Below are 13231 nucleotides of genomic sequence, written 5' to 3'. Positions count from 1 at the left end.
AAGTGCAGATGTCGGCACTGTGCAGATCTGCGCTTTTTCATCTTCAGATCTATACAAATAATGTATACTAACCAGCGTATTCATTGCTTTCGTAATGTTTCCCTCTTGTTTAGTCTTCTTGTGATGAACTGGATCCACACCCATGAGTCTGACTGTTTCTTTGTATCCTTCCATCTACTATCTTTGTGCGTTGTTGTTCAGTGTTCAAAAAGCAAAATATTATGCCTGCTCCCACGAAGTATTAAAACGAGGTCGCAAGAATGCTAACGAATTATAATGAAAAAAACTGAGACACCAGTTTGTCTGTAGTCATGATAAGTCAAAAGAAATGGGTGTTTTTGTATGTATCACCGACATCCCGTTGTTGTCTTCTCTTATTGAGATTTTCATATTAGCCTGAACACAAGACGCCGAGATAAATGTGTATATTCTCCGTGACGAAACATCCCACATTCCATTCATCCTGATCCATTCGTTACGTGCATGGGCAGCAATGAGTGATAGGAAAGCTGTTGTGAGGTGACGAATAACAATAAAAATGGTAGTAATAACAAATCAGATATCAAGGAAGTTTACTGCATTACAGACGATTAACCAAATAACCAAGAAAGCCTAAGTGTTTAATTGGCCCTATGCATAGGTGTTCTTACCACTTTGATACTGAATTCTGGTTGTTTGCAGAGAGAAAAGAAAGAACCACGTAGCCATACATATCGCTAGTACAACGAGATATTACCTATCAACTATTCTTGCTTTACATCACGAGATGAACATAGCGTCCCCGAGCTGATATTTGAAACATATTTCTGTTTTCTCTTTCTGTCTCTCTCTCTCTCTTTTTATTTTTATTTTTTGAGGAAAGCATCGAGAAGCGCGAATAATAAGCAAGTAGGCATATAACCCGTTTACCGTCATTTTCATTGGGATACATAATGCAAAAATACAACTTCTAAGTGTATTATTGCGTAACTCCAGTTATTGACAGTCTGTTCGTTAGCTTGCACGCATTCAATGGGGAGAAACCTATCACAGAAGCAAGAAAAACAAAAATATTTCTTGCACTATGTGCAACACACAAACGAAATCTCACTGCACCGACGTGTTGTCCGATATATTGCACGGAAAACATATCTGATTCATCTTGCTAAATACAGCTTTATCAGATATAAATTTGGATGCATACCAAGTGTATCAAAGTATACCTCGAATACGGAGAAAGTCACATAGAGGTATTCGACTGAAACATAGCGATGACCAAGATTGTAACTGGGGTCGACAGCATGTCGTCTACCACCTTGGCAACTCGAACGGTGACAGTGCTCCGCCGGTTACTTACGTTTACTGGTATCAAAGCTACAGCATGAAACCACACAAATGTTAATAACCCGAAGATCATTAACTTTAGAACCCATAGAAAGTAAAGCAGTCATAAGTCGGAAGAGTGGTTTGAACACTACAGTGCTTTAATAGGCACGGTCTTGTTGGAGGTGGTATACCGTTGCTTTCCTCCGACCTTTGAGTTGACTTACCTAGACAGTTAATAGGGGAACCTACAGTTAAACGTGGCTTTCGGACCAAAGTGCACCTCGGCATTTATCACATCAACAAAGACTGCCCGAGGGGAAGTAAGCGTAAAATGGCACATAAAAATCGTGGGCCTGACGAGGTATTTAACTGAGATCTTCGTAACGGTAGTCTTGCTCTTTATCACTTTGCCACCATGCAGCTACAACTGTAGTTTCTGCTTGTCATTAAAATTAAGGATTTCGCGTTTGTGCCTGCATTGGCACTTGCGTGTCCTTTCGGACACCTTACTTTAGAGATTACCCTAGTATACGTGTGAGTAAACGCCTTGCGATTCCCACGCAAGCAAGACAAGGACACACAGTCTAGCTTCAATATTATAAATACGCGTCAATTTGTGGATGAACTCGCTTTTCAACCAATGATTCCAACGGCTACAGGAACACTACTTGTGATACCTCTTAGACAAAATACTTACGCAGTGCTATCAGACGAAAAGATCAACCTGACCCAAACTGTGGGAAATTTGTTTTACAACTTTCGTACCCGGATAAAGAGCTTTTCCTATTTGAGATATCTGTGAACGTTGCTGCATAAGACGAGTTAAGAAGAAACTAAATTCCTTCAGCTACGCCAATGTTTGAAGAAATCGTCTGAACGGCACTAAATCGTGGTTTGTGAATCGTTTACCGGTCGTACTCTGCCGCATTTCGCTGGTTGGAAGGCAAAAAGATTACTGACAAATTTCACAGAAGGAAAAGGGGGACGAAATGTCTCCCACTGGAAGGTCATGTTGTTCTATTTAAATGATTACAAAATCAGGTAAAACGAACAGTGAGGTTGTCAGTATAAGCACATTACTGTTATCAGTATGATGTTGGACCGCCCAGGGCCTGTAATGATAAAGGGCCCGTTTAGGTCATGCATATTGTGTACAGAAGTGGAAGAGAGAGCACCACTAAATTCTACAATCCGTATGCATTGCATACACGCAGAAATTACTGTTACAGTCTACGTATGGAGCCCAATGAGTGAACTGCATCTTTTACGGTGAGAAAGAGCACTAGCAATTAGTCTTCGCTACATTAGGTTACTTAAACTGGTGTCACTCTGAGCTAGAATTTACGGTCAGCGACAAAGTGTAACGACAATGCGTCGGATGCGGGTTTTGCAACTGTGAAATACTTTCCTACATTATGGAAGCGAATATTAAATTTGAACTAATATTGCGAAAATTTTGAACTTGGATAGCTTAGAAAGAAAATATTTTTGTTTATTGCAAAGGAAAACAATAGATTTTCTAAAACTTTTCTGTCACACACAACATGAAACAGATCACGTCGACCAAATCATATGGAAGAACAGACAGCGACGTATACGGAAGGCAGTAAGACCCATTGGCTTTTGGTTTGGCACTATTCGACAGACATTTCTACGCGCAAGTAAATGAAGAATGGCAGCGTGTTTTTGTTATCAAGTAACGTCTTCATCAGTTACTGCAGTTTAAATGTAAACTACGAGTAATTGCTGATGTTTGATATTAAATGAAAAGGATTCCGTAGACAGGGAAAGAACCAGTTCTTGGGCAACTACTTTTATAATGACCAAAAGGCCTTAAATGATCTTCAAGCACATGTGTTCCAGCAGCGGTATGAAGAAAATGATAGTAATCATGACGGTAACAATCGATTTATCCGGTGACGTCACACTTCACAGTGGATTTTCTCGAACTAAGAAATTTCCTGAATTAGTGAAAATTTCAAAATGGCTACACATCGAGGCTATGATGCCTAGAAGAATCTTTACATCCTGCTGACATGAGAATAGCATAATTTCTGCGTCAGAAGCTTGCTTCTACTCAACCATTTAATAGACTCGCATTTTTTCCACCGTGACTCATTTTGTAAGCTAAGCACACCATTCTTTACAGCACACTCCTGGGGATGGGAAATGTGGCCACAATGGTCTAGTGGAACGAACTATCACAAGTGCAATGCGTGGGTTCAGGCATTTACTTTTAAGGGGCACTAACAGATCTGCTTTACGCCTGGCAACCTCAAGAGAAAGATGTTATTATCCTGAATCGACATTAAACATCAAGTCCCTTCATTCCCAACTGGGCAGAGCCGGTTGGCGTTGGGAAATGACATGGGTGGAGCTCATGGTAAACAGAAATACTGTCGCCAGTAAACTTACTTATGTTAGAAAATTTTATTTTATTTGATGAACCGGTGGCCATTTAAAGGAACAGGGCTCTTGTTTTACTGGCACTTGATTGAGCTAGAGACGTAGAAAAATTTGGTGCTGGACTGTCATTCGAATTCGTATTTCCTCTTTCGACGATCTGAATCTCTCTGAACAGTATAGTTCAATCATTTCGAACCTTTTTCCAAGACTGCTTTCTTCTCTAAGTTTCTTCCAAAGGTAAGTATGTGGGTCCAATTCCTGATCCAGTACAAAACTATTCATAATTTCATTCCAAGCCCTAGTGAAAATTAACGTGCATTTTTTTATGTCTGTTCATGTGTTGCCAACAATTCCTGGTCAAACATGCACACATCTTACTGTTAGGGAGTAAGCAATTGATACGTAAGCTATATTCGAGGACGATAAAGAAGAACGATAGGAGTGCGGTTCGCTTGTCGCTCCGGCACCAAAATTTGTATCCTTATTTTAGATTCAAACACATAGCAGTTGGTAAGAAAAATCGATACGTTGCATTTGATTTTACTTAGTTAACAATCCGATTACGTGTTGGGTTCGTTTCTCCGTCACAGAACGTCACATCATGCGCTTCATCTTTAAATGCTTACACACTTAGTTGCTTCTGAATGGAGGTATATCAGACATCTTTCGTGATTAGTTAAAAGGGATGAAAGGGTCTTGATAGGAGTCCTGGTTTATTACAAAAACTGTCGTCTTTTATTGTCAAGTTTAGGATTGGTTACCGATATTGGCGAAAATTTCAGTAATTCATGACTCTTCACGGCTAGTCAACTGTATGATATGATTAGATTAGATTAATACTTGTTCCATAGATCGTGAATACGACATTTCGTAATGATGTGGAAAGATTTCTTCACATATCATTATTCAATTTCTTTACAACAATTTTTTACCCCTCTCTCATTCTTTTTATTTCTCTCTCTCTCTCTCTCTCTCACACACACACACACACACACACACACACATTTTTTTTATTTGTTTGGTGTGCTCGACTATCGGCGAGGCACGGAAACGTCCATGAATGAGTTTCTTAGTTTTGAGTACAGTTACGAAAGAAATATAAAAACAACTATGAGAGTTACTGATTTATGATGCTTAATTTGCAGTCAGTTCTGAGTATTATTAGTAACTAGGCTCCAGACCCTAAATCTAGTTACAGAAATGCGAATCAGACGCATTACGTATTCCAGGCTGTAGCAGCTGCGTGTCTGAAACGACAGCTATGGTCACTTCCCAGCCCATTGTAGGAGCACATCGGTTCGTCTTCTTCCTGCTGGTACTGTAGCTGAGATTTGGCAACAAGGCAAGGTATGTTTGGCAACTCTGTGATCGACGAGTTAATTCCTGGTGTGCACGGTTGTTTGGTTGGTTTGTTTGGGGAAGGAGACCAGACAGCGAGGTCATCGGTATCATCGGATTAGGGAAGGACGGCGAAGGAAGTCGGCCGTGCCCTTTGAAATGAACCATCCCGGCATTTGCCTGGATCGATTTAGGGAAATCACGGAAAACCTAAATCGGGATGGCCGGACGCGGGATTGAACCGTCATCCTCCCGAATGCGAGTCCAGTGTCTAACCACTGCGCCACCTCGCTCGGTGGTGTGAACGGAATTAAGCCTCAAAGTTCTCTTGAATTTTCATGTCATTTACATCAAATAATCTGAGTTATTATCGCTTGATCTGTAACAAAAGATTGTAAATTTACGGTTTTCAGACCCAGAAAGCAGTTGCACGTGGAAATCGCAACTAATCTTGTGCTTTAAATTGGTGGTTTACGAGTTCTAGCCACTATTGGCCTCGTAAGAGGAAGCCACAACACATACCTGTTCGCTAGCTCTGTGGGGACGTGCTGAACTGTAAATAAGCGTCTGTTCTGGTTTGCGGTTCCAGTCTCGCAGACTGTAACGTTTTTATCCCTTCTGTGAAAGAGCTACAAGCAGTCAGATCAAACAGCGATAAGAAAATCGCAAGAAAATACTTTCAGCTCATAGTGCAATGGTGAAAACTTACAATGCTGCACAACAGGTAACATCTCTTTCTGCTTCTAATAAGCAAATTTTGGGTTTCTAGGAATACATAACTTTATTTATGAAATGCCACATTTGCATTCCTGTTGATTTGAAACAGCTTAACAATTAAACACAGACCCAATCGAAATCTAAGTGAGTAGTATTTTACTAGTTCGTGCCGATAGAGGCACGCTTCTGTATAGATACTCGGTTTTATTAAAACAGACTTTCGTCGTAAGGTTATCGTGCGTACTTTTATTTCATTTCTTATACTACAGCGCACAATTTTTGTAAGGTTTCTTTTAGTGTTGTTAAAACAATACTAAACATGAGAGACAAATTAATCATCAGCGATATATGCGAATTCTCTGATGTTATCTATAACAGTCTAACAATGCACATGCAGTTTATTGATTAGATGCATGTAGGAAACTTGTTCTGAGTTAAAACTGTCAAACAAGGTTTTGAAGAAGAATAAAATGCCGCTACCAGACGACAGCTAATGTAGAAAATTCTTTTCTGAGTATTTTGGCACGATGCGCTCTCCCCATACATAATACAAATGCTTCGAGATGCACCTGCTGCCTGGCCGTCTATTAAACCCGAAAAGAACAAAATGTCGCAGAACGGTAGTCCTTTTTCACATGCGACTATTTTGGGTTGAGAAGTGAAGGGAATTATGTTTAAAGTTCCATTAAATTGATAACTTCAGCAGACAGCAGAATTGCGTTTTAAAAATTGTAGCAGCGAATGTAACAGAACTCACGACGTCTTATTTACGGTACGCGACGCTTACCGTTTCGCTACCAGCAGTCATGTAGCTACAGCGGCTCCAGAAGTCAACAACGGTTCCTCCAGAATGCAATAGAGTAGCTCAAATGGAAAGGTACACTTCCTATTTAAATTTCTGCAACCTACACTGTTGGCAGTTCTGTGTAGGTGGCAGTTACGTGATTTTATTTCGGTGATTACAAAATAGAGTCGAATGTATCCAATGGGTAGCCAAGGCAGGTAGTTCATGGCGATTCGGTCAACCAAGTAAATGAACGTACTGAACATGCTGCAAACCACTACAGGGAACTGTGTGTCAGAATTCTCATCTAGTGTGCCGCAACAGTGTTATGATAGAAAAATGAATCACAGGGAAGCTGATTTGGTGGTCTGTTGGACTGATGCTAGATTCCTGTGACGATGTTCTGGGTTCAGCTCCAGTTTCTGGTAATGATTTTTAATAGGGAGAGACAGATTCTATTGTGGCTACGCCAAGTGAAGAAGGTATAATGGAATTGTGGTCTGAAATTCACATTAAACATGATATTCCTTCTCTACCAAGTAGACGTTAGGTTGAACCACAATAAAGTCAGGAGTGGCGAAATGTGGGTTCTCTACCACGAGTAAACTTTCTTATAATAGTTATTTATTTCTAGCGACGAAAGAGACGCTATGTAGTGTCACAGGACACTTATTCCATCTTTTATTTGAGCTTCTGTATGTCGATAAAATTGGCTCTGAACTGGGAACGCAACTCAGACCGCCTTTAACGCGGAATTTGATCCCTTCGTGACAATACAGCTCGGCTACTATTTGTTGCTTGTTCAAAACTGCAGATTCCTCAACATCTCCACATATTGCGCGTGAATAGGTTCGAATCCTGGACCGGCACTAGAGCTTTCATTATGAATTATCAAGCACTAGCATGAGAAAATCTATCTGTTGGTGAATAATAATTTTGATTTTTAATGCATTTTCATTCGTTGTCAACACTAACGATATCTGACGTTTTTGACTCCCAGTGAGACACAGAACTATTTGAGAGATCACTGTAAGTTCAAGGATGTTATTCCGAGCTGCTGGTGGAGAAAAATTCGGTAGCTGACGTCTCTTTGTGTGTAGTCAACAATGATACGTGTAGGGTTCGATTCCCAGTCAGCACTGAACTCTTCGTCATATTATTTCTAGTTCAAACATGCTCACATGTCGCTGCTGGTATAACAAACCCATATTTAACGTTCGTTTTCTCTAGAATATATCAGCGGTAGGTGCCCGGTTGGAGTCCTGGGAGGGGAAAAAAAAGTTATATTTCTTCTCGTCATTTCAGTTAAAACATCTAGTAACTGCCGAGAAAATTTGATATGTCACAGTTGATTGTGCTTCGATAACAATCCGATTAGGTTCTGGGTTCGAATCCCTGTCCAACACAAAGCGTTACCTCACGGCATTTCAAGTAAATTACTTGTAAAGAAGCAACATTTAACATCTCTCGTAGTTCGTTAACAGGGACAATAGATGCTGGGTAGGAATTCGCGTCCGTTAAATATGTTTACGTTACGTAACTTAAAGTTGATATTTGCTACCTGATTCTGTCTATAATCGAGGTATATCACTCTCTGTATGCCTAGTCGGGAATGACTGTTAGTTTCCGTCAGTCACGAAATCTTAGTTTGCATGACGCGGGTTTGAATCCATATGCAGGACGAGGCGGTTCGTCGTGTCATTTGAAGTTCATACATATTCTCATCTAGCTGCTAGTGAATAACGTAAATTTTTAATGTCATTTTGTGTTAAATAACAAGTATGGTATGTTACTTTGAAGAGGAAATCATGAATACGACGACCTTAGTACGTGCATTATCTATCTATCTTAATAATGAGAGTGGTAACATTTCAGGTATGTCATTTATTGCAATAAATATGAGCTTACAAGCCTTAAGGACAGTCTTATCTGTAATAAAGTGTTCCCTGATAACTTGTAGTATCGTGGTATTACTTTACATCTTGAGTTATTTCGATACAGAGCAGTGTTTTCTAGTGGTGACTTGTTGCAACCATTTTCAATAGTCAAACGCCTGTACCAAGGAGCGATTAGAGGACCAGCTATGCAGCTGCGTTATGTGGGTTGCATGCGAATCAGGCGAAAGGCAACTGTCGTTCGGATACTTTAGAGCATGACTGCACCTTCCAGCATGCAGTCAGTCGTTTTAAGAGCCGAGACATTGTTAAAATCGTTGCACGGGAGGTCGGATTCTAGACCAATATGCCAATAACGTATTTTGTTTCAGTTCATGTTAGCATGTCTCTCCCCCGCCGTCATCATGGTGTGTTTATGGTACTGAAGGATTTTTATGAGCTAATTCTGTTTGAGAAACCAGTATTTGATTCGGCGATACGTATCGCACCCACTTGGTCACTTACTTTCACCAAAAGAAAGTATACAGTTTTGAACGGTATGGATTTCATAAAATGGCGCATTAGTGTCACCTGTATCAGGGGTGGCGTACTTTCTCCGGACACGTAACTTGGTGTTGAGGTGCGTCCACGCGATGCCTTTTTTTCTGTTCAACTTTGTGCATGCGCTTACATTTTCAACAATACATGTATGAATCCGCTTTTCTGCATGGGTAATTTACTCTGGATATAAGCTGCGCGTAATTGCTCAATGCTTCCCGGGTTATGTTGGAATCCCTTACATTGTTTATGGGAGCCCGATGTTGGTTTTGTTGTATAGTATGTCGAGGTTGTGCTGTAAGGTGATTTATATGCAATAACCTCTGTTGACTCCAAAGCAATCACGCTGAAATTTACAAACATTACATACAAAGATCTGCTAAAGATTACCTGAATAAAAATTTGAGACGTGGTTCCTGTGTGTTAAATTTTAGATAAAAGGACAAAGGGAAGTAAGGAAACACAGAAGAAGCCTACAAATTTATAAAAAGGGCAGGTGAAAATCGTGGATGAATATTCATGCTCTGGCGACTTTGTAGCACAACAATTAAGAAGCCTGACGTCGGAGCAAAATAAAAGATTTGGTATATGTGGCGCCTCAACAAACTATTATAAATTGAAATGGAACACAAGACTGGCGAAAAAGATGCAAAAGTGGAAAATGCAACCTCATTGCAAGTGGATCCTGGGGTCTGTGACATTCACAAACTTGTCGAGTCCCAGATGTTAATCCATGTATAATCTTTTACGGGTAAATATGTGTAAAGAATTCATTTATAAAATGAAATACATATGACGCCAATTCTTCTCACATAAAAAATAAGAACCTCAGTTGCTTATTTTTTCAGTTTCAGGAATAACCACAAAACTGCTTTGTTTCGAAATGTGAAATAAATAGTTGAAACTGCTATACAGGGTGGTCGATTGATTGTGACCGGGCCAAATACCTCACGAAATGAGCGTCAAACGAAAAATCTACCATGAACGAAACTCGTCTAGCTTGAAAGGGGAAACCAGGTGGCGCTATGGTTGGCCTGCTAGATGGCGCTGCCATAGGCCAAACGGATATCAACTTCGTTTATTTAAATAGAAATCCCCATCTTTATTACGTATTCGTGTAGTACGTAAAGAAATATGAATGTTTTAGTTCGACCACTTTTTTCGCTTTGTGACAGATGGCGCTGCAATAGTCACAAACATATGGCTCACAATTAGACGAACAGTTGGTAACAGGTACGTTTTTTAAATTAAAATACAAAACGTAGGTACGTTTGAACATTTTATTTCGGTTGTCCCAATGTGATACATGTACCTTTGTGAACTTATCATTTCCGAGAGCGCATGGTGTTACAGGGTGATTACCTGTAAATACTACATTAATGCAATAAACGCTCAAAATTATGTCTGTCAGCTTCAATGCAGTTGGCAATACGTGTAACGACATTCCTCTCAACAGCGAGTAGTTCGCCTTCCGTAATGTTCGCATAGGCATTGACAATGCGCTGACGCATGTTGTCAGGCGTTGTCGGTGGATCACGATAGCAAATTTCCTTAAACTTTCCCCACCGAAAGAAATCCGGGGACGTCAGATCAGGTGAAAGTGCGGGCCATGGTATGGTGGTTCGACGACCAATCCACCTGTCATGAAATATGCTATTCAATACCGCTTCAACTGCATGCGAGCTATGTGCCGGACATCCATCATGTTGGAAGTACATCGCCATTCCGTCATGCAGTGAAACATCTTGTAGTAACATCGGTAGAACATTACGTAGGAAATCAGCATACATTGCACCATTTAGATTGCCATCCATAAAATGGGGGCAATTATCCTCCCTCCTATAACGCCGCACCACACATTAACCCTCCAAGGTCGCTGATGTTCCACTTGTCGCAGCCATCGTGGAATTTCCTTTGCCCAGTAGTGCATATTGTGCCGGTTTACGTTACCGCTGTTGGTGAATGACGCTTCGTCGCTAAACAGAACGCGTGCAAAAAATCTGTTATCGTCCCGTAATTTCTCTTGTGTCATGTGGCACAACTGTACACGAAGTTCAAAGTCGTCTCCATGCAATTCCTGGTGCATAGAAATATGGTACGGGTGCAATCGGTGTTGATGTAACATTATCAACACCGACGTTTTCGAGATTCCGGATTCTCGTGCAATTTGTCTGCTACTGATGTGCGGATTAGCCGTAACAGCACCTAAAACACATACTTGGGCATCATCATTTGTTGCAGGTCGTGGCTAACGTTTCACATGTGGCTGCACAAATGGCTCTGAGCACTATGGGACTTAACTGCTGAGGTCATCAGTCCCCTAGAACTTAGTACTTAAACCTAACTAACCTAAGGACATCACACACATCCATGCCCGAGGCAGGATTCGAACCTGCGACCGTAGCGGTCACGCGGTTCCTGACTGTAGCGCCTAGAACCGCTCGGCCACTTCGGCAGGCTATGTGGCTGAACACTTCCTGTTTCCTTAAACAACGTAACTATCCGGCGAACGGTCCGTACACTTGGATGATGTCGTCCAGGATACCGAGCAGCATACATATCACACGCTCGTTGTGCATTTTGATCACAATAGCCATACATCATCACGATATCGACCTTTTCCGCAATTGGTAAATGGTCCATTTTAGCACGGGTAATGTATCACGAAGCAAATACCGTCCGCACTGGCGGAATGTTACGTGATACTACGTACTTACACGTTTGTGACTATTACAGCGCCATCTATTACAAGCGAAAAAAGTGGTCCAACAAAACTATTCATATTTCTTTACGTACTGCACGAATATGTAATAAAAAATGGGGGTTCCTATTTTTTCAAAAATGCAGTTGATATCCGTTAGAACTATGGCAGCGCCATCTAGCAGGCCAACCATAGCGCCATCTGGTTTCCCCCTTCAAACTAGAAGAGTTTCGTTCTTTGTAGTTTTTTCGTTTAATGCTCATTTCGTGAGGTTTTTGGTCCGGTCACTGTCAATGGACCACCATGTATAAGTCACTTTACCACCTAAGTCAATGTTGGTGCCAGCCATGTCGCTGCAGTTTCCCAAACATAAAATTGGAAGTACCTATTTGACCTGAAATTTGCAAAAAACATGTCGACGTCACTTTGCATTTGTTGTACCTCTGTTATTTATTTTTTTATCCGGACTCGTCTTTCAGCTTTATTTTCCTGCAACCTTTTCATTGCAACAAACGCAGGTCAAACTTCCGAATAAAACGAATACATAGCAGTCTGCTTGCGCATTGAGGCTATCTGTGGAGACGAGAACGCGCAAGCACACGTGCGTTACTTCCACTCATTTTCGTGCATGCGCTTTTATTCCCGTGCGTTTGCTATTACGCACAAGAAAAGAGACATCGTATGGACGTAGCTTTAGACGTTCATTTAGACAGAATTATTTCCATAAAACAACAAGGAAACAACATGACAGACAGTAGTAAGTGATGTGCACGTGAAATGGCCTCCTGCTTTTGGCAATCTGTTGAGAGCGCTCCCAACCAGACTTGTGGAAGTGATTCACGCAGATACTGGGCCAACAAAACAACCCCGTGTTTTTCCTGGCAAAGCTGGCGCGGTGACTAAGTTCTGCCTGGCAGCCGAGAGCTAGTCATCCGTCAGTCGCCGTGTACGTCATCCGGAGGCCACGTCAGGCCGGACGACGACTCAAAGGTCAGCCACGCACCGTCCACGTTTGCGAGGCCGACGCCCTGCACACGTCTTACGGCGGCGTTCACAGCTGCACTGAGAACGGTCGTCAGACACCGTCGCCAGACGTCGCCCGATAACATCGGCCGACAGCTCGGCCACGGCGCGTCCGATCTCCTACGTCAATTTTCGACGGAGTCAAGGACGTTAGCTATGAAGTAGCTCCGACTTTAAGTTTCTAGGGTGGGACGGATACCGCGGTGCCTCTGCGCTTGGAGACGATTGCAACGTACATTACTGCCTTCGCTATTAAAAAGGCGCAGAATGCGTGTGAATGAGCTACATCCGTCTCGAAGAGAACGTGGTGGGTACTGTGCGGTGTGACAAAAGTTACCATTACCAGGCAAGTCATACGAACGTATGGGATTAAGGGAAATTCGTTTTGTTACATACTGAAGACGATTCGTCGCGACCTTGAAAAGTAAGAGTGCACACTTTCTGCTTTGTTGAATTAATTTGAAGTTGTGCCGACACAATGTCATTCGGCATATGTCTGAAACGAAAACATAAAGCTTAAAATTA

At 41.5% G+C, this 13231-nt stretch overlaps 1 protein-coding gene across 3 annotated transcripts in view; it reads right to left on the bottom strand.

Annotated features, from left to right (window-relative positions):
* LOC126260132 (RNA-binding protein Raly-like) overlaps positions 1-13231 on the bottom strand; it is a 442780-nt gene that overhangs the window by 199574 nt on the left and 229975 nt on the right. The window lies entirely within an intron of this gene.

The sequence above is a fragment of the Schistocerca nitens genome, chromosome 5 (genome assembly GCF_023898315.1).
Source record: "Schistocerca nitens isolate TAMUIC-IGC-003100 chromosome 5, iqSchNite1.1, whole genome shotgun sequence".
In the NCBI taxonomy this organism is placed as follows: Eukaryota; Metazoa; Arthropoda; class Insecta; order Orthoptera; family Acrididae; genus Schistocerca; species Schistocerca nitens.
Note: the sequence above shows the minus strand (reverse complement) of the source record. Positions and strands in the feature narration are given on the sequence as shown.